This window comes from Dromiciops gliroides, chromosome 4 (genome assembly GCF_019393635.1).
Source record: "Dromiciops gliroides isolate mDroGli1 chromosome 4, mDroGli1.pri, whole genome shotgun sequence".
Taxonomy (NCBI): domain Eukaryota; kingdom Metazoa; phylum Chordata; class Mammalia; order Microbiotheria; family Microbiotheriidae; genus Dromiciops; species Dromiciops gliroides.
In genome coordinates, this window is record NC_057864.1 from 301083370 (window position 1) to 301101986 (window position 18617).

The following is an 18617-nucleotide window of genomic DNA, read 5'->3' on the forward strand; positions in this document are numbered from 1 at the left end:
GAAAGAAGTGATGTGTTTCTCCTTCCTCTCCCCTAAGAGGAATGTACCAAAAATTGTAAGAGCATCTATTTAGAGCTCAAAGGAACCTTAAAAGCTAAGTGCCAATTTTTAGCTTCAAATTAGGAGTTGGGTTCCCTAAATACATAGTTTCCTTTACCATAGAATCCACAAAAACCAGAAATGAGTATGGATGGCCCAAAGACTGTCCCTCAATGCCCTCTGTTTTATATAAGTAGCATTCCTATATGTCAGTTCCTCAAGGACAAGAGAGATATTTTCTTGATAACCAAACTCATTCACAGCAATAGACACTGAAAACTTTCCAATATAATTCATTCTGTAATTGAATTGGACTACTCTTCTGAGGAAGTTACTACTCCTCTTTTTCCTTGTATTTTAACTATTAATCTTTCTTCCAGTTGGCTACTTGTTCCAGGGCTTTGCCCTACCTAGTCCCCCTATAGGCCTGCCTCCTAGATCAGCTTCTCCCAACTCAGCCTTCCAAACTTCTTTCCAAAATTGGATTTCTATTTGGAAGATTTCTTCCATCAGCAATGGGACTTCATACTACTAAATTAACATGCATTTATTTATTAAGCACTTACTATATGCCCTCCACTGGGGATAAAAAGAAAGGCAACAAAAAAGTCTCTATGCTGGAAGAGACTAACTTTCTAATGAGGCAAACATGTAAATAACTAGGTATATAAAAAGTATATACAGTGTAAATGGAAAATAATCTCAGAAAAAAGGACAAGTAGTAGGGGAGAGTGAGTAAGGCCTCTTTAGAAGGTAGAACTTGAACTGAGTCTTGCAGGAAGTCAAGAGGTAGAGCCTTCCAAGCATGGAGGACAGGCATTTACAAAGGCATGGAGAAGGGAAACAGAGTACTATTCAAGGAATTGTAAGCAAACCAGTGCGGCTGGATCATGGAGTGCAGGAAGAGTAGTAAAATGGAATAAAACTGGAAAAGAGTAGTTGGGTGGCTATGAAGGGCTTTAGATACCAATGAGGACAAAGCTCAACAATAAGAGATAGAAAGAGAAATTCCATTTAAAGTAATTGTAGACAATATAAAATACTTGGGAATATACCTGCCAAGACAAACCCAGGAACTCTATGAACACAATTACAAAACATATTTCATACAAATAAAATCAGATCTAAATAACTGGAAAAATATCAATTGTTCATGCATAAGTTGAGCTAATAATATAATAAAAATGACAATTATACTTAAATTAATTTACTTATTCAGTGCCATACCAATCAGACTACCTAAAATTATTTTATAGAGCTAGAAAAATAATAATAAAATTCATCTGGAAGAAGAAAAGATCAAGAATATCAAGGGAGGGGGCGGCTAGGTGGCGCAGTGGATAAAGCACCGGCCCTGGATTCAGGAGTACCTGAGTTCAAATCCGGCCTCAGACACTTGACACTTACTAGCTGTGTGACCCTGGGCAAGTCACTTAACCCCCATTGCCCTGCAAAAAAAAAAAAAAAAGAATATCAAGGGAACTAATGAAAAAAAATGCACAGGAAAGTGGGCTAGCCATACCAAATCTGAAGCTATACTATAAAGCAGCAGTCATCAAAACAATTTGGTACTGGCTAAGAAATAGAGTGGTGGAAAAATGGAACAGGTTAGGCACAGGAGACAGGAGTAAATGACTATAGTAATCTACTATTTGATAAACCCAAAGACTCCAGCTTCTGGGATAGGAACTCAGTATTTGACAAAAACTGCTGGGAAAACTGAAAGATAGTATGGAGGAAACTAGGTATAGACCAATATCTTACACCATATACCAAAATAAGGTCAAAATGGGTATATGATTTAGACATAAAGGGTGATACCATAGGTAAATTAGGAGAGGAAGAAATAGTTTGCCTCTCAGATCTATGGAGAGGAAAACAATTTATGACCAAACAAGAGATATAGAATATTATGAAATGCAAAATGGATGATTTTAATCACGTTAAATTATAAAGTTTTTGTACAAACAGAAGCCAAAATTAGAAAGGAAGCAGAAACCTGGGAAACAAATTTTATAGCGAGTGTTTCTGATAAAGGCCTAATCTCTAAAATATGTAGGGAACATAATCAAATTTACAAGAATGCAAGTCATTCCCCAATTGAGAAATGGTCAAAGGATATAAACAGGCAGTTTTCAGATGAAGAAATCAAAGCTATCTATTAACACATGAAAAATGCTCTAAATCAGTGTTGATTAGAGAAATGCAAATTAAAACAGCTCTGAGGAACTACCTCACACCTATCAGATTGGCTTATATGACAAAAAACGGAAAATAATAAATGTTGGAGAAGCTGTGGAAAAATTGGAACACTAATGCATTGTTGGTGGAGTTGTGAATTGATCCAACCATTCTGGAGAGCAGTTTGGAACTGTGCCCAAAGGGCTATGGGACTGTGCATACCCTTTGACCCAACAATACCACTGCTGAATCTGTATCCCAAAGAGATCATAGAAAAGGGAAAAGGACCCACATGTACAAAAATATTTATAGCAGCTCACCATGTGGTGGCAAAGAATTGGAAATCAAGGGGATGTTCATCAACTGGGGAATGGCTGAACAAGTTGTGGTATATGAATGTAATAGAATACTATTGTGCTATAAGAAATGATGAGTAGAACAATTTCAGAGAAACCTAGAAAGACTTAAGTGGACTTATGCTGAGTGAAGTGAGCCAAACCAGAAGAACATTGTACACAGTGACAGCAATATTGATCAACTGTGATGGACTTGGCTCTTCTCAGCAGTGCAATGATCCAAGACAATTCCAAAGAACTCTTCTTTCTTTCTTTCTTTCTTTCTTTCTTTCTTTCTTTCTTTCTTTCTTTCTTTCTTTCTTTCTTTCTTTCTTTCTTTCTTTCTTTCTTTCTTTCTTTCTTTCTTTCTTTTTTTTGCAGGGCAATGAGGGTTAAGTGACTTGCCCAGGGTCACACAGCTAGTAAGTGTCAAGTGTCTGGGGCTGGATTTGAACCCAGGTCCTCCTCAGTCCAGGGCCGGTGCTTTATCCACTGTGCCACCTACCTGCCTCGAAAAAAACTCTTGATAGAAAATGTTCTCCACATCCAGCAAAAAGAACTGTGGGTTCTGAATCTGCAGATTAAATCATACTGTTTCTACTTTTTGGCCGTTTTTTTTTTTTTTTTGAGGCTGTTCCCTTGTGTTCTGATTCTTTCACAATATGACTAATACAGAAATATGTTTAATGTGATTGTGCATATATAACCTATATCAGATTGCTTTCTGTCTTAGGGAGAGGAGAAGGGAGGGATCAAGAGAGAAAAATTTGGAACTAAATATCTTATGAAAACAAATGTTGAAAACTATTTTTACATGTAACTGGAAAATAATAAAATACTTTTACAATAAAACATACCAATGAGAGTTTATATTTGATCCTGAAGGTAATAGGGACCCACTAAAGTTTATTGAGTGGGGAGTTGACATGGACAGACATGATTTAGAAAAATTACTGTAGCAGATTGGTAGAAGATGGCTTGGAATGAAGAAAGAAACATGAAATAGGATATGAAAAAGAGTATATAAGAAATGTTGTAAAGATAGAAATGACAAAAATTGGCAAGAGATTGGATATGTGAAGTGAGTGGGAATGAGGAGGCAAGGATGACACCCAAGTTTCTGGCCTGGGTGACTGAGAGCATAATGGTGCCCTTAACAGTAATAGTGACGTTTGTAAGAGAAGAGACAGGAGAAGGCAGGAAAAGGATGATCAGTTCTGTTTTGGACATCAACATTCTAATTAGACCAGTTCTCTTTGGTATTTGTATCTACAACACTTGACATATAGCCGGTGCTTAATAAATTATTACTGGTTGATTGTAGACTAAATTATAGAAGTACTAATCAAACCTTGACCTACTTCCTACCCCCAGCCCTATAACTAGTAATTTCTTATCTCCTACTCCCCTGATCTATAGGGTTTAGATTCATTGCCTGCCTTAGCAAAACCCCTTTTCCTTCCTGCTACTTCTTGGCTTTGCAAAATTCTCTTCAGTCTTATCCCTTCCAAGGTCCCATTTTCTTCTGCCCACCCCTGCTCTATTAATCTATCCCTTCATCCTAGATCTCTATATCACAGCACTTTCATGTTCTAGTTCTCCCTGATATCTAAATTTGCCCTGAAGACACCTACATCTCTTGCTATCATCTAGAATTCTGGGTGCTCCTTCTCTCTGCTTCCCTTCCTCCTTTGAACACTGCAGTCTTCAAGGTCAACCGACTCAGTTCCCGTGAACTCCATTTTCATTCTACCTCATCCAACCCACAGGAGTAATCATACCTTAGACTTCAGCACCATTTAATCAGTTCACCCTTTCACTAAGAGCTCAGGGGACCCTTTCCCACAAAAGCTCTGATTTTACAGAGTGGGTTCAGTCCCAGGAGAGAGAAGGACAAGCTTTGTGTGTATCCTATGGCTCATTAAACGCCAACACCAGAGTAGAATTCCAGGGAAAAGCTCTAAGACAAAGTTTAGGTTAAGTTCTTGTTGATGGTTTCTCCAAAAGAAATTATTAGAATCTCTTCTAGAAAAGTTAATTAATACACAAGATAGCAATTACCAGGTAAAGGACAGCTATTTGTGGGGTTTTTTTTGGGGGGGAGTGGGGGCAATCAGGGTTAAGTGACTTGCTCAAGGTCACATAGCTAGTCTGAGGCTGGATTTGAACTTGGATCCTCTTGACACCAGGGCAAGTGCTCTATCCATATGCTGCATCCATTGCACCACCTAGCTGTCCCTAGACAGATATTTATTGTTTAAGAAACGTTTAAAATACAAAAAGATTCTTATGTGCATTGACAAATATTGAGGTACAGTTCTCAGTGACCTTTCAGAATCACAGATCTAACCATGTATCACACACAGGCTTATTTAACAATCTTCAATGGCTCCCTGATTCAGGATATAAAATATTCTGTTTGGATTTTAGAGTCCTTCATATACTAGCTCCTTCCTATCTTGCTAGTCTTCTTAGAACTTTATTTACCTCCATGTATAATATAGTGACACTGGCCCCCTTGCTGTTCCTCCCATATTACACTATATCTCCTAAAGCCATGCATTTACAATGATTGTCCCACCATACCCAGAATGTTCTTCTTTTTTGTTTCAACCTCTTGGCTTCCATCAAGTTGCTGTTAAAACCTTGCTTTCTGCAAGTTTTTGCTTAATCCTCCTTAATGCTAGAGCTTTCCTCCTAAGCTTATCTCCAATTTATCCTGTTTATATATGTTTACACATTGTCTTCCCCTTACATTGTGAATTCCTTGAGGTCAAGGATTGTTTTTGCCTTTCATTATATCCCTATTGCTTAACACAGTGGCTAGCACATAGTAAGTGTTTAATAAATGCTTATTGCATTTAACAATTGCTAACTTTCAGATTTGAGCATTTTTGCTGATTGAAAGGAAGGGGCAGGGAAACAGTATGGCAGAAACTAGGTATAGATCAACATCTCACACTGTATACTAAAATAAGATCAAAATGGGTATAGGATTTATACATAAAGGGTGATACCATATTCAAATTAAGAGAGCATGGAATAGTTTATCTGTCAGATTTATGGACAGAGGAAGAATTTAGGAAGAAAGAAGATACAGAGAGCATTACAAAATGTAAAATAGATCATTTTGATTATATAACATTAAAAAGCTTTTGCACAAACAAAACCAATGTAACCAAAATTATAAGGAAAGCAGAAAACTGGGAAAGAATTTTTGCAACAAGTATCACTGATAAAGGCCCCATTTTTCAACTATATAGAGAAATGAATCAAATTTACAAAAATACAAGTCATTCCCCAATTGATATATGGTCAAAGGATATCAACAGTTTTCAGACAAAAGGCTATAAAACTGTGCATACCCTTTGAACTAGACACACCACTGCTGGGTTTGTATTCCAAAGAAATCCCCCCCCAAAAGAGAAAAAGACCTGTCTGTACAAAAATATTTATAGCAGCTCTTTTTTGTGGTGGCTAAGAATTGGAAAACAAAGGAATGTCCATCAATGGGGAATGGCTAAACAAGCTATGGTATATGATTGTGATGGAATATCATTGTGTTATAAGAAATGACAAATGGGACAATTTCAGAAAGGCCTGGAAAGATTTAAATGAACTGATTATAGTGAAGTGAGCAGAATCAGGAGAACAATGTGCACAATGACAGCAATATTTTTTTTTTACCAGCTTCTATCTTTATTTTTTTTTTGTCAAATTTTTTTTATGAGATATTTTATTTTTTCCGTTACATGTAAAGATAGTTCTCAACTTTTGTTTATACATGCTTTACAATTTCAGATTTTTCTCCCTCCCTCCCCTCCCTCCCCCCTCCCCTAGACAGCAGGTAATCTGATATAGGTTATATCTATATATCTCTATACATATACATATAGATACATATATATACACACACACATATATATACACATAATAACATTAATCCTATTTCTGCATTAATCCTGTTACAAGAGAAAGAATCAGAGCAGTGATGCAAAACCTCAAAATAGAAAAAAAAAACAACAGCACCCAAAACAAAAGAAATAATATGGTTCAATCAGCATCTATACTCCACAGTTCTTTCTTTCTTTTTTTTTCTTGGATTTGGAGATCCTCTTCTATCATGAGTTCCCTGGAACTCTTCTGTACCATTGCATTGGTGAGAAGAATATAGTCCATCACAGTAGGTCAACACTCAATGTTGATGATACTGTGTACAATGTTCTTCTGGTTCTGCTCATCTCACTCATCATCAGCTCACGTAAGACCCTCCAGGTTTCTCTGAACTCTTCCTGCTCATCATTTCTTACAGCACAATAGTATTCCATTGTATTCATATACCACAACTTGTCCAGCCATTCCCCAATTGATGGGCACCCCCTCAACTTCCAATTCCTTGCTACCACGTAAAGAGCAGCGACAGCAATATTTTTTACAGCAATATTTTTTGATTCTAAGCAATACAAGGATCCAAGACAATCCCACAGGACTAATGATAAAGCATACTATCCACCTCCAAAGAAAGAACTCATATTGATTGAACACAGACTGAAACATGCTATTTTTTACTTTATTTCTTTCATTTTTTATTCAATTTTTTTCTAGTACAAAATGACTAATATGGTAATGTTTTAAATAATTGCACATGTATAGCCTATACCTGAATGCTTGCCACCTCAGGGAGGTGATAAGTAAGGGAAGGGGGGAGGGGAGGGATAGAATTTGGAACTCAAAACTTTAAATAAAAAATGTTTATTTTTTTTTTAAAAAAAGGAAGGGGGGGCAGCTAGGTGGCGCAGTGGATAGAGCATCGGCCCTGAAGTCAGGAGTACCTGAGTTCAAATCTGGCCTCAGACACTTAACATTACTAGCTGTGTGACCCTGGGCAAGTCACTTAACCCCAATTGCCTCACTAAAAAAAAAAAAAAAAAGGAAGGGGAAAAGACCCCTTATGCAAATTGTGGTTTATATAGGGGGGAAATACCAAGAAAGCAGTCTGCAGAAACACTACATTTTATTCAAGGCAACAAGTGGCTAACTTCATGTTTTCCAGCTGTTCATTTCAATATCACTAAAAAGAAAACTTTAGAATTAATGACTGGGAAAATATAAACCCCAAAACTTTTTAGTGATTATTGGTGTAACGATTGGAATGACGCCACCTGCTGGATACTTACTGTAGAAGAGTTCTGCCCATGAAGCGAAGGTCTTTGAGGGCAAGACCAGGAGTCTTTTCTTTGGCGGGAGGAAGTGACGCGGACTAGTGGGAGGAGGAAGGAAGAGACTGGCGCTGACTCTGGGGCTCTTTCCTCTGGACTCTGGTGGAGAGCGGAGCTAGAAATGTGCTCTCCCTTTAATAGATAGGAATCTAGGCCTTTCTCTCTCTTTACCAAATTCTTATTCTCCTTAATAAATGCTTAAAAGTCTAACTTTTGCTAAAGCTTATAATTTATTGGCGACCACTCATTAAATATTTTAGACAGACTAGCTAGAATTTTAGCCCTTAACATTGGACAAATATACATTACCTAATTATTACTTAGTCAGTAGAGATGAAGATTTAGCAGATTATTGGTTAATATAAGTCAGAGTGAGGTCTCTAACTAAGGGATCACATCATTGAACTAGAGAGATTGGTTTAGGAAGGGACCATGTAATCTACTGAAAGACTCTACTTTTTTGGACTGCTACCTAGAAGAATGAGTTAGTGGAAGAAAGGTTATAGCTTTCTTCCTTGCTATCATCTGCCTGGGATGTAAAAACCTCTAAAAGCACAGCCAAGTTCTACAAATCCCAGACTAAGGTTATCTTGCCCTTTCTGAAAGAGCACAGCACTACCCTAGTAGAAAAAATTCATCCCAGTTCAGAATTAGAGAAGCAGAAGAATAGCCCAGATTAACATTAAGGCAAGCGGTTTCAGAGTTGTGAATTACCTCAGCTGCTTGTGTTCCCTCATTATCTTGGTACCTTCAGTTTAAGCCCACTTTACCCCATGGATTCTGTCTACATTGATGGGAAAATGCACCCTAGATTTATGGGAGAATGTTATCCTATGTAATAACTGTTCTTGCTTTGCCTTTGGAATAAATGACTATTGAGTTAATTGAATCAGCTGGTTGATATAGTTAATGAGGTACACTGTGGAGGCTCAAGAGCTACAGCATGAAGAAAGTATCTACTCATACCATTAGAATCTTGAGAGTAGCTGTAGCTGCTGCCCCTCAGAAGATCCAATTTACTCACATAAGTGCCTGGTTTTTTTTTGGGGGGGGGGAACAACCCACAGGAGAGAGAGAAGAGAAAGAGGACTAAGGTACCACTCAATACACTTAAAATGTGAAAAAATATTTCTTTACTTGAGTTATACTTTCCCAGGAGATAAAGGCTAGCAGAAGGCTCTGTGGGACTGCTAAGCAGGCGTTTTGCTTCCCATCTTCTCACCAGCCAGGAATGCATAGATCAAATTCTTGTTAGTGGCTATCAGTCAGATTTTGCTCTGAGAAGGTGTACAGTTGCAGGAAGCACCCCCAGCAGTGAAACAGAAAGGTGAGTTTCTACTTATTGGAGAGTGCTCCAGGATACCAGATTCCTTTAGTAACCAATAAGGAAAAACAAACTTAAAATCAAAGACTTAAATTCGAAAGGGGATGAGGGCACACCCTTATTGGCATAATTTAGAAATGGCCATGAAGTGTGGCATAGGGACTTGGTTCTGAGCAAAAAGAATTAAAATTTCACCTATCAGTGCATAGGATCCTAGGGGTGGAAGTCCAAGTTCCAATAGTGGAAGGAGGTAGAGGTCAGATTGCAGGTAGCATGATTTAGAAGTGGTATGGTGGCTTGAATCAAAACAAGATAAGATGAAAGCTCATGTATCAGGGCCCAAGGTCCCAGGTGCTGCATCAAGAATCCAATATTCCACTGCTACAGCAAGATGAAAAGGGAACTAACTCATTAGTATTTGAAATATGCACACTCATCCCTATTTATTACCTTTCCAAATGTATCCCTCACCCATTATGTTAAAGAGACCAGAGGGTTATTGTTCATCATTTTTCAGCGATGTCTGATTCTTGATGACCCCATTTGGGGTTTTCTTGGCAAAAATACTGGAGTGGTTTGCTATTTCCTTCTCAGGCTCATTTTACAGATGAGGAAACTGAGCTAAACAAGGTTAAGTGACTTCCCCAGGGTCACACAGCTAGTAAGTATCTGAGGTCAGATCTGAACTCAGGAAGATGAGTCTTCCTGATTTCAGACCTGGCATTCTATCCACTGTACCACCTAGCTCCCCCCACCAGAGGGTTAGATAGTAGCTTATGCTAGAAGTACCTAATGAAGTGGGAAAGAGGCGAGGTGCCATTTGTTTGAAAGTACATGCTATGTGTTTAATGACTGCCTCATTCCTGGTTATTTCCCTTGCAAATCTGTTTTAATTAAATGCCTTTTGCCTTGAATTCATGTGTAACCTAGGTTGCTCCGGTAAAAGAAGTTAAGTCAATAGAGGCTTAGAATTTGGTTCTGAATAGACAATCCTCCCTAACCGAACCTAAACCTGGGTGTTGCTGAGAAAGAAGCCCTATTGAAGGACTCCCACTAGACACTCTACCTGGATGACTTTGAATAAGTGAATTACCCTCTCTGGCTCTTGCTTCCTCATATAAAAAGAGAGGGATTGGAGTAGATGGTCTCTGAGGTCTCATCCAGTTCTAACAAGTGATAATTCACTACCATGGAGTTATAAAGTTGTTATTTTGTCTGATTGTTTACACTAAAACTCAGACTTAAGCACCAGTCCTCACAGCTCTGCTTATCTCCATGGCTGATAATGCAACTTAAAACATTTACTAAGGGGGCAGCTAGGTGGTGCAGTGGATAAAGCACCAGCCCTGGATTCAGGAGTACCTGAGTTCAAATCTGACCTCAGACACTTGACGCTTACTAGCTGTGTGACCCTGGGCAAGTCACTTAACCCTCATTGCCCCACAAAAATAAAAAAAAAAACCACCCGCACACATTTACTAAGGACTTATTGCAACCAAGGCACTGTAATAGATGCTCTGGTGACAGTACCTTCATTCTACTCGGAAAATTCAATGTGTACACAAAGAATACAAAGATTTGAGCATGGAGAAGGATCTCTCACACTTGGGTGAGGGGTTAGAGGAGAAGGAAACACCTGAGTTTTTTCTTGTATGAAAATAAGGCTTCCAAGGGGCACTGGTAAAGCTAGAGTGCAGGGAAAGGAGAGGGGATGTCAGAAGTTGCAGAAGTATGAAGGACTGTGTGAGGAAAGGCATGGAGATAGGAGATGGATGCTGTTTACGGAACAGCCAGAAGGCTAATTTTGCCTAGGACACAATGCCCAAACAGAAGTAATATGAAATAAACATGGAAAGGTATATTGGAGCCTGAATGTGGAAAGTATTGATGCCTAGCTCAAGAATTGACATTTTATCTTAGAGCCAATAGAAAGCCAGTGAAGATTTTCAAAAGGCCATTGAATTTAGCAATTTGAAGATCATTGGTTACCTTAGAGCAGTTCAGGTGAATGGTAGTCAGAAGCCAGTTTTCAAGGAGTTGAGAAATAAATGGAAAGGGAAGAAGTAGAGACAAGGAGGGTAGATGACTTTTTCTAGGAGTTCAGCTTTGACATGTGGAAAAGATATATCATGATGACTTGAGAGTATGCCTCAACAGAGAAGTTTCTTAAGGATGGGAGAAAACTGGCCTTATTTTTAGACAGGGATGGACGCAATCAGAACATATTGAAAATGAGAGAGTAAGAGGAACTGATCAAAGGAATGTAATCTTGGAGGGGATAGGACAGGGTAGAATCAAGGTCACAAGTAAAGAAAGGGCTCTTCCACTCAGAGATTAAAGCAAAAGCAGAAAGGGAAAGTATATAGAGGGGAAGTGAGGTGTGGAATAGGAAAGAAGAGAAAGCTCGTGAAAGATGGTCACTATTTTCTCAGTCCTCATTCTTGGCAGCGTTGACATTCTGAAACTCCTGCTAGATACTCTTTTTCTCCTTTGGCTTTTATGATATTTTTCTTCCAACTTGTCTAATGGCTCCTCAATTTCCTTAGCTGTATCTTCCTCCAGTCCACTAAGTGTGGATGATCCCCAAAGCTCTGTTCTGGGTTCCTATTATCTTCTCTTTCCAGAAACTCTTTCCAAAGGTAAGCTCATCAGTTCCCATGGATTCAATTATCCCAAAGTAGATGACCCAGAAATCTATACATCTAGTCTGATTATCTCTCCTGAGCTCCTGTCCCAAATCACCAAATGCTAACTAGATATCTCCAAGAGGATGTCCTGTAAGAACCTCAGACTCGATAAACATAAAACATAACTCATTATATTTTCCCCTAAATCCATACCTCCTTTAAACTTTCCTAAAATCTTGAAGATCCACCCATCCTCTCAGTCCCCCAGTTTTGAGGCCACAGCATCATCCTTGATTCATCCTCATATTTAATTAGTTGTCAAGTCATGTCATTTCTATCTCTACAAATTCTCTCATATCATTGTCCTTATCTCTTGCCACTAAGCTCTCTACTCTAGTTTTAAAAATGAAGAAAATGACTCATTCATGATTTGGAAGTAATTCCTGAACTAGCCACATTCAAACTTGTTCAAACAAAGACTGAAATTAATACAAAGCCATAACAAGAATTAATTGAAAAAAGAGACAGCAGAGAAGTAAAAGAACTACAAATTGACTTATTTAAACAAATTATGATTGCTGAAACATGGGAACTTGATGGAAGGAAGGCCATGAATGCCAATTATTATAATTTCTTATAGGAGTTTACATGATGTAAGTCAACCACCATAACAAGGAGTGCTAAAGAGTTTAGTGATTAATGATCTTAGAGATAAATCCATGATTTCTTTGCTGAGCAGAGAGATAAGGCAGGAAAAGGTAACACCAATTTAGAACTTTAGATTTAATCTCATCCAAACTCCTTGTTTTACTGATCAGGAAATTGAGGCCCAAAGAATTTCAGTGATTTGTCCAAGGTGACATGGGTAGCAAGTGACAGAGGTGGAATATAAACCAAGGTCCTTTGACTGCAAATCCAGAAATTTTTTCACTGCAGAATCATATCACAATATAGCAAAGAGGGGCAGCTAGGTGACACAGCGGATAGAGCACCGGCCCTGGAGTCAGGAGGACCTGAGTTCAAATCTGGCCTGAGACACTTAACACTTAATAGCTGTGTGACCCTGGGCAAGTCACTTAACCCCAATTGCCTCACAAAAAAAACCCAAAAAAAACAAAAAAACCAAAAACCAATATAGCAAAGAAACAGTGTAGGGAAAAAAATGAAAACTTGGCGAGGAAGCCAGCTAAGCAGAATCATTCAAGTACATTTAAAGATTTCCTTTATAGAATGAGGTCTTTGGGTGTTCCTGTCTATGGATGACAATGTGCTCATTGCATTAGGCTCCAGAATCGTAAAGGATCTCCTAAATGAAATCCATAATCTGACAAAACATTTGACCTAACCGTTCCCACAAAAAAATCCAAGTGGATGAAGGATGCCTACTGTCCAGACTCTAATATGAAGTTAAATGGACACCAGACGTTGGAATATGAGAGGTGTTCCAAAAGTCTTAGTCCAATTTTAAGCTATTAAAATTTTAATTTGTATGATAAAACTATTAAATGTACATATATTTGTAGAAACACTATAAGTATATAATGAGTTACTCAGAGTAGAATGGGAAGAAAACAACAGACTGAATTGCCTTTAGAAGACTAATTTTTTACAATAAATTTTTGTTGATATTTTTATTTATGTCACTTATTCATCTTTTTATGTGTTTATTTACTTATCTAGCTATTCATTCATTCATTCATTTATTATGTTTTGTTTGTTGACATATTTTATTAAAATTTCCACCTGTATCCCTCCATTTCCCAGAGAGTCATCCCTTATAACAAACAAAAAATCTAAAGAAAAAGAGAAAATACTGTTGATTTTTATGGGTTTATTTTGTAGGCTGCAAGTTTCCTGAAGCTATTAATTGCTCCAAGTGGTATCTTTCCATGTTCTTTTGGGAATTCAGGAGCTCTTTTGCCCCATCAAGTGCTAACTTAGTTTTTTTTTTTTCCATTTACAATATTTATTAAAAGATGTTTGGATTAATTTATATAATCTGAAGATTATCTTCCCTTCTGTTATTAATATCTTCCTCGTTAATTTATTTGCTTATGCTTAAGGTGGTTTTTTTTTTTTTAACAGTTTTCACCTTGAGAGCTTTACTAATTTCAGGTTTTTTTCCTTTTATTTCTCTATTACTCACTTTCTGACTTTTCTCCCTTTGATGGAAGATCCTCCAGTGCTGGATCCCTCAAAGCTGCCTCAGCCATCACCTATCTTGAGGAACTGACTTTTCACCAGTCTCAGTCTCTGCCCCAAGTGACTTCTTGTGGGACAGATTTGGTCTTATTTGGGTGCCAATTCACTTTCCTACAGGCCCAGTGTATCTCCTCCCACCCTCACACATGCTGGTACCTTACCCCTGTTTCCTCTGTTCTTTAGTTCTCTACCTGAATAATGCTGTAGGGCATCGTACTGATAACTCTGGCAAAGCATACCTCTACTTTCCTATACCTCTACCTTCTCTGCAAGAGGGTGATGTGGTGGAGTAATTTGAGGTCTGCTGCTTATTGGCACATATTGGTGAGATGATGGCAGAGTCAGAGAGTCCTGGAAGAGGCTGCAGGAGCATTAAAGAAATTGCCTAGTAGTCATTTCACCATCCTGCCAGAGAAAAAAGACTGGTGGGGGAGGGATTACTGAGTGAGCATGTTAGGGATTAGACTTTTTCATTTTTAATTCATCAGGTTCATTAGATCTCTTGGTATTTTAGCCCATGGAAAAAGTCACAACTTCTTTGCCACTTGGATATAATTCTTATTCTGTGAAGTTTTGAAAGTTTGTGAGAATTGACAAAAATGTCTAATCCTCCATTTTGTTGGTTACATTATCCTCATGTACCAGACCCTTACATTCTCAGTTAGTATATTTTTAATTCACACAAGGCTTTCCTTCCAAGGAACTAATGATTCAGGTACTTAATATTTCACTTTTCTAAATTCTCAAGGAAGGGAACGAGGAGGCCAAGGAGACTAGAGCAACTAGTTCCAGGTTCTATTTGAAAGTGTCTACCATCATTGAGTGAGAGTCTATAAATGGAGGGTCTGTACAGTAAAGCAGGTCCATTTTTCTTGTTCAACAGCTTGAACATGATGCTAATTTCAATATCTTGCTTCATAGTATTCTCAAATGGAGTTCAGGACAATTCATGCAGTTTAAAGGTGTCAAGGAAATCATGTGGACAACTTACTCTATCCCTCCTTTCTTTTGATAAAATGATGGCACCTACCTCTTTGGATGGATCATTCCCTTTTTTACAGAGGTAGTAAATATTCCCAAGTTTTTTCACCATAGTATAAGTTGTTTGGTGCAGTTCAGTATCTCTAGCTAGGAGCCTTCTCTACCACCTTTTTAACTTGTGCTCACAAATGCCAAGTTTGTTCAGCTATGACCATCAGTTTAAAGTAGTATTTGCTCTGATGAATCCATCAGCCTTCTGCACCTTTGGGCAAGTGCCATTAGCTTGTTGGGATTACACAGAGTAGTTGTGATAGGGGCTCAACAAGCTCAGGCTGGCAGAATTTAGTCCCTTGTACATGGATGAAGTCAGAGGAGAGGGGGAGCTGGCCTCTTTTTCCTGCCATTCCCCAACTCTTTCTACCTTCTGTTCCATAATCAACACCTCAGCTGTCATGACTCAGATGATCCCCAAACTTTTGCTCCAACAGTCTCTTTCATATAGTTATTAATAGTTTCAATTTTTAGAGTACTCTTTGTTTATATCCTTTTACTACTTGTCTGTTAGAAGAGTGACTTTTGGTCTTATGCATTTTTGTTGGTTCAGAAATATTTAAAACAAAGATTTTCCCTACCTAAAGCCACAGCCCCTCTTCTTATCCTAGGTTCATTGATTTTGTTTGGGGCGGCTAAGTGGCACAGTGGTTAAAGCACCAGCCCTGGATTCAGGAGTACCTGAGTTCAAATCCGGCCTCAGACACTTAACACTTACTAGCTGTGTGACCTTGGGCAAGTCACTTAACCCCAATTGCCTTACAGGAAAAAAAAAACAAACCTGACAAGATTTTGTTTGTGTAAAGCATTCATTTAATTAAAATTATATACTAATCTTTTATAATTGTTTCTATCCCTTGTTTGATGAAGATTTTTATCTTCAATTCATAGTTGTGAAAGGTATATGAACTGCTTCTCTTCTATTTTTACTGTATGATCTTTGATATTTAGGTTGTAAAAATCCATTTTAGATGGATATATTGATATATTGAGTATGTATATATCCATTTTAGAATATGGCATAAATATTGGTCTAAGCTTAATTTCTGTGAGAATGTTTTTGAGTTTTCTCAGTTCTTTTTTTATTAGTTTTTATTGATATCCTCGGTTTCTTACATCAAAATAGTTATCCCAAGTATGCTTCCTTCAACTCCTCCCAGAGAACCATTTAATAAGATAGTATTTTTAGAGAGGAAAAAAGTCAACACAATTAATCAATATATTGAAAAAGTCAAATAACATGTCCAATATGTAACCACTGTGGACTTCTCACTTCCATGAAGCTTGGAAATGTCTTCTCTTATCTCTTCATTTGAGTCTTCCTGGGTCATTGTAATTTGGTTAAATTGCACTTTTGACTTTTGATGGTGTAGTTATATCCATTTCCATTGTTGTAGTTACTATGTATATTGCTTGCTTAGTTCTGCTTACTTCACTTGATACCAGTTCTTCTAGATTTTTCTATATTCCTCTGTATTCATTGCATACATCACTTCTTACAGCACAATAAAATTCCATTACATTCATGCGCCACAATTTGTTTGGCCAATTGTTGGGCAACTACTCTTCCCCCCCCCCCCAATTCCAAGCTGTCACAAAAAGTGCTACTATCAATATTTTAGAGTATATGAGGACTTTCTTCTTATCAATTACTTTCTTGGGATATAAGCCCTGCAAGGGAGTCTCTGGTTCAAAGGGTATGGACATTTTAGTTATTTTACCAAATTGCTTTACAAAATGGTTACACCGCTTCAACAGTGTAATATTGTGGCTATTGCTCCATAACCTCTCCAATATTGACTATTGCCAATTTTGGTCAGTTTTGCCAATTTGTAGAGTATAAGGTAAAACCTGAGGGTTGTTTTGATTTGTATTTCTCTAATAGTGATTTAGAGCACTTTTTTATGGGGTTGGGAATACAATTCTTCTTTTCAGAATTATTTATTGATATCCTTTGATCACTTATCTGTTGTCAAATGTCAATTAGTTTTAGATAGATGCATACACACACACATATATATGTATATGGATATATGTACATATATACATGTATATATATGTACACACATATATTTATATATACATGTATGTGTGTTCTCCTTTGAATACATCAGGACCAGGAGTTTTTTCCTTTCCTATTCTTTAATGCCTAGACTTGGGCTTAATTGCTTGTCTAAGATTCGGTTATTTAGGGTATCTATCTAGCCTTCTGATAGTTTTGGTATTTTATGTTTTTGAAGATAGTTCTCTGTTTCTTTTGTGTTCTCAGTTTTGATAGCATATAATTGTGTATAATGTGATTATTCTTTTTATTTATTCTGGTTTTGCTGTGATTTTACTTTGCTCAGTTACCACTGTATTTTATTGATTTGGTTTCCTGCTTCTTTTTAATGGAATTAGCTAAGGATTTATCCATTTTATTAGTCTTTTTGAAAAAGCAGTTTTTAGTTTTACTTATTCCTATGGGGCCTTGTTTTCAATTTGTCTATTTCTTCTCTAATTTTTAATATCACTATGCTAATTGAAGATGTGCTTATTTGTTGGCTCTCTAATTTTTTAATATGTGTTTAGTTCATTAATCCTTTATTTAATTTGCTAATGTATGTTCATAAGGATGTTATTTTCCCCATAAGGATTGCTTTAGCTGTATTCCAGAAATTTTGGTCAGTTGTTTCATTGTTATCATTTTCTTATACATGGTTATTAGTTGTTTCTATTATTTGTTCTTTGACCCACTCATTAAGATTTCATTGTTAAGTCTTTATTTGGGTCTGTATTTTTTCAGTTTGTATTCTCTAAACTAATTGCTATTTTAATTGTGTTATGGTCTGTAAAGGATGTATTTTTGCCCTTTTGCATTTCTGTGCCCTACTACATGGTCAATTTTTGTAAAAATTCCATGTGATAATGAGAAGTATGTATGTTTTCTTGCTGTACCATTTAGAAGATGCTTTAAGTCTTTTAATTCTCATTTCTCCAGCATTTGTTTAATATTTTTCCCTTTTGTTTATCTTTCTGTTAGACTTATCCCAAACTGAGATATGGATATTGAAGTCTCCTATCATTATTATGTTACTATCATGTCTTCTTGTAGTTCAGATAATGTTTACTTTGTGAAATTGAATGCTAAGGCCTTTGGAGCAAATAAGTTTATTATTGAAATAAGTTTATTGTCCATGTTTCCTTTCAACTTAATATAGTTTTTTTAGTTCAAGCCTTTTAATTTTTAATTTTTTTCTTTGTCAGATAACATGACTGCAGCCTTTTTTTATTCACATGATGAATAGTGAATTTTTCTATCCCTTCAGTTTTACTTTGTGTATGTCTTTGGTTTTTTTTTAAACATGTTTTTTGTAAGCAACAGATTGCAAGGCTGTGTTTTATTATCCAATCTGTCCCTCATTTTCATTTAGGTGGATCATTTAATCCTTTCATATTATAGTTGTGAAAGTTAGCTTTATATTTTCCTCCATCTGTCTCTAATATTATTTCTTGAAGTTATGGTAATTTTCCCCTTCTGCTGTAAACATAGTACTATGTTCCTTCAGTTGCTTTATCTTAATTGTTTTTAAAGTAGCCTTTCCCCCCCTGTATCTTGTCCTCTCACTCCTAATATCCTTTTCTCATTTGTTACCCGTTTCCCTTATTAGTTCCTTTT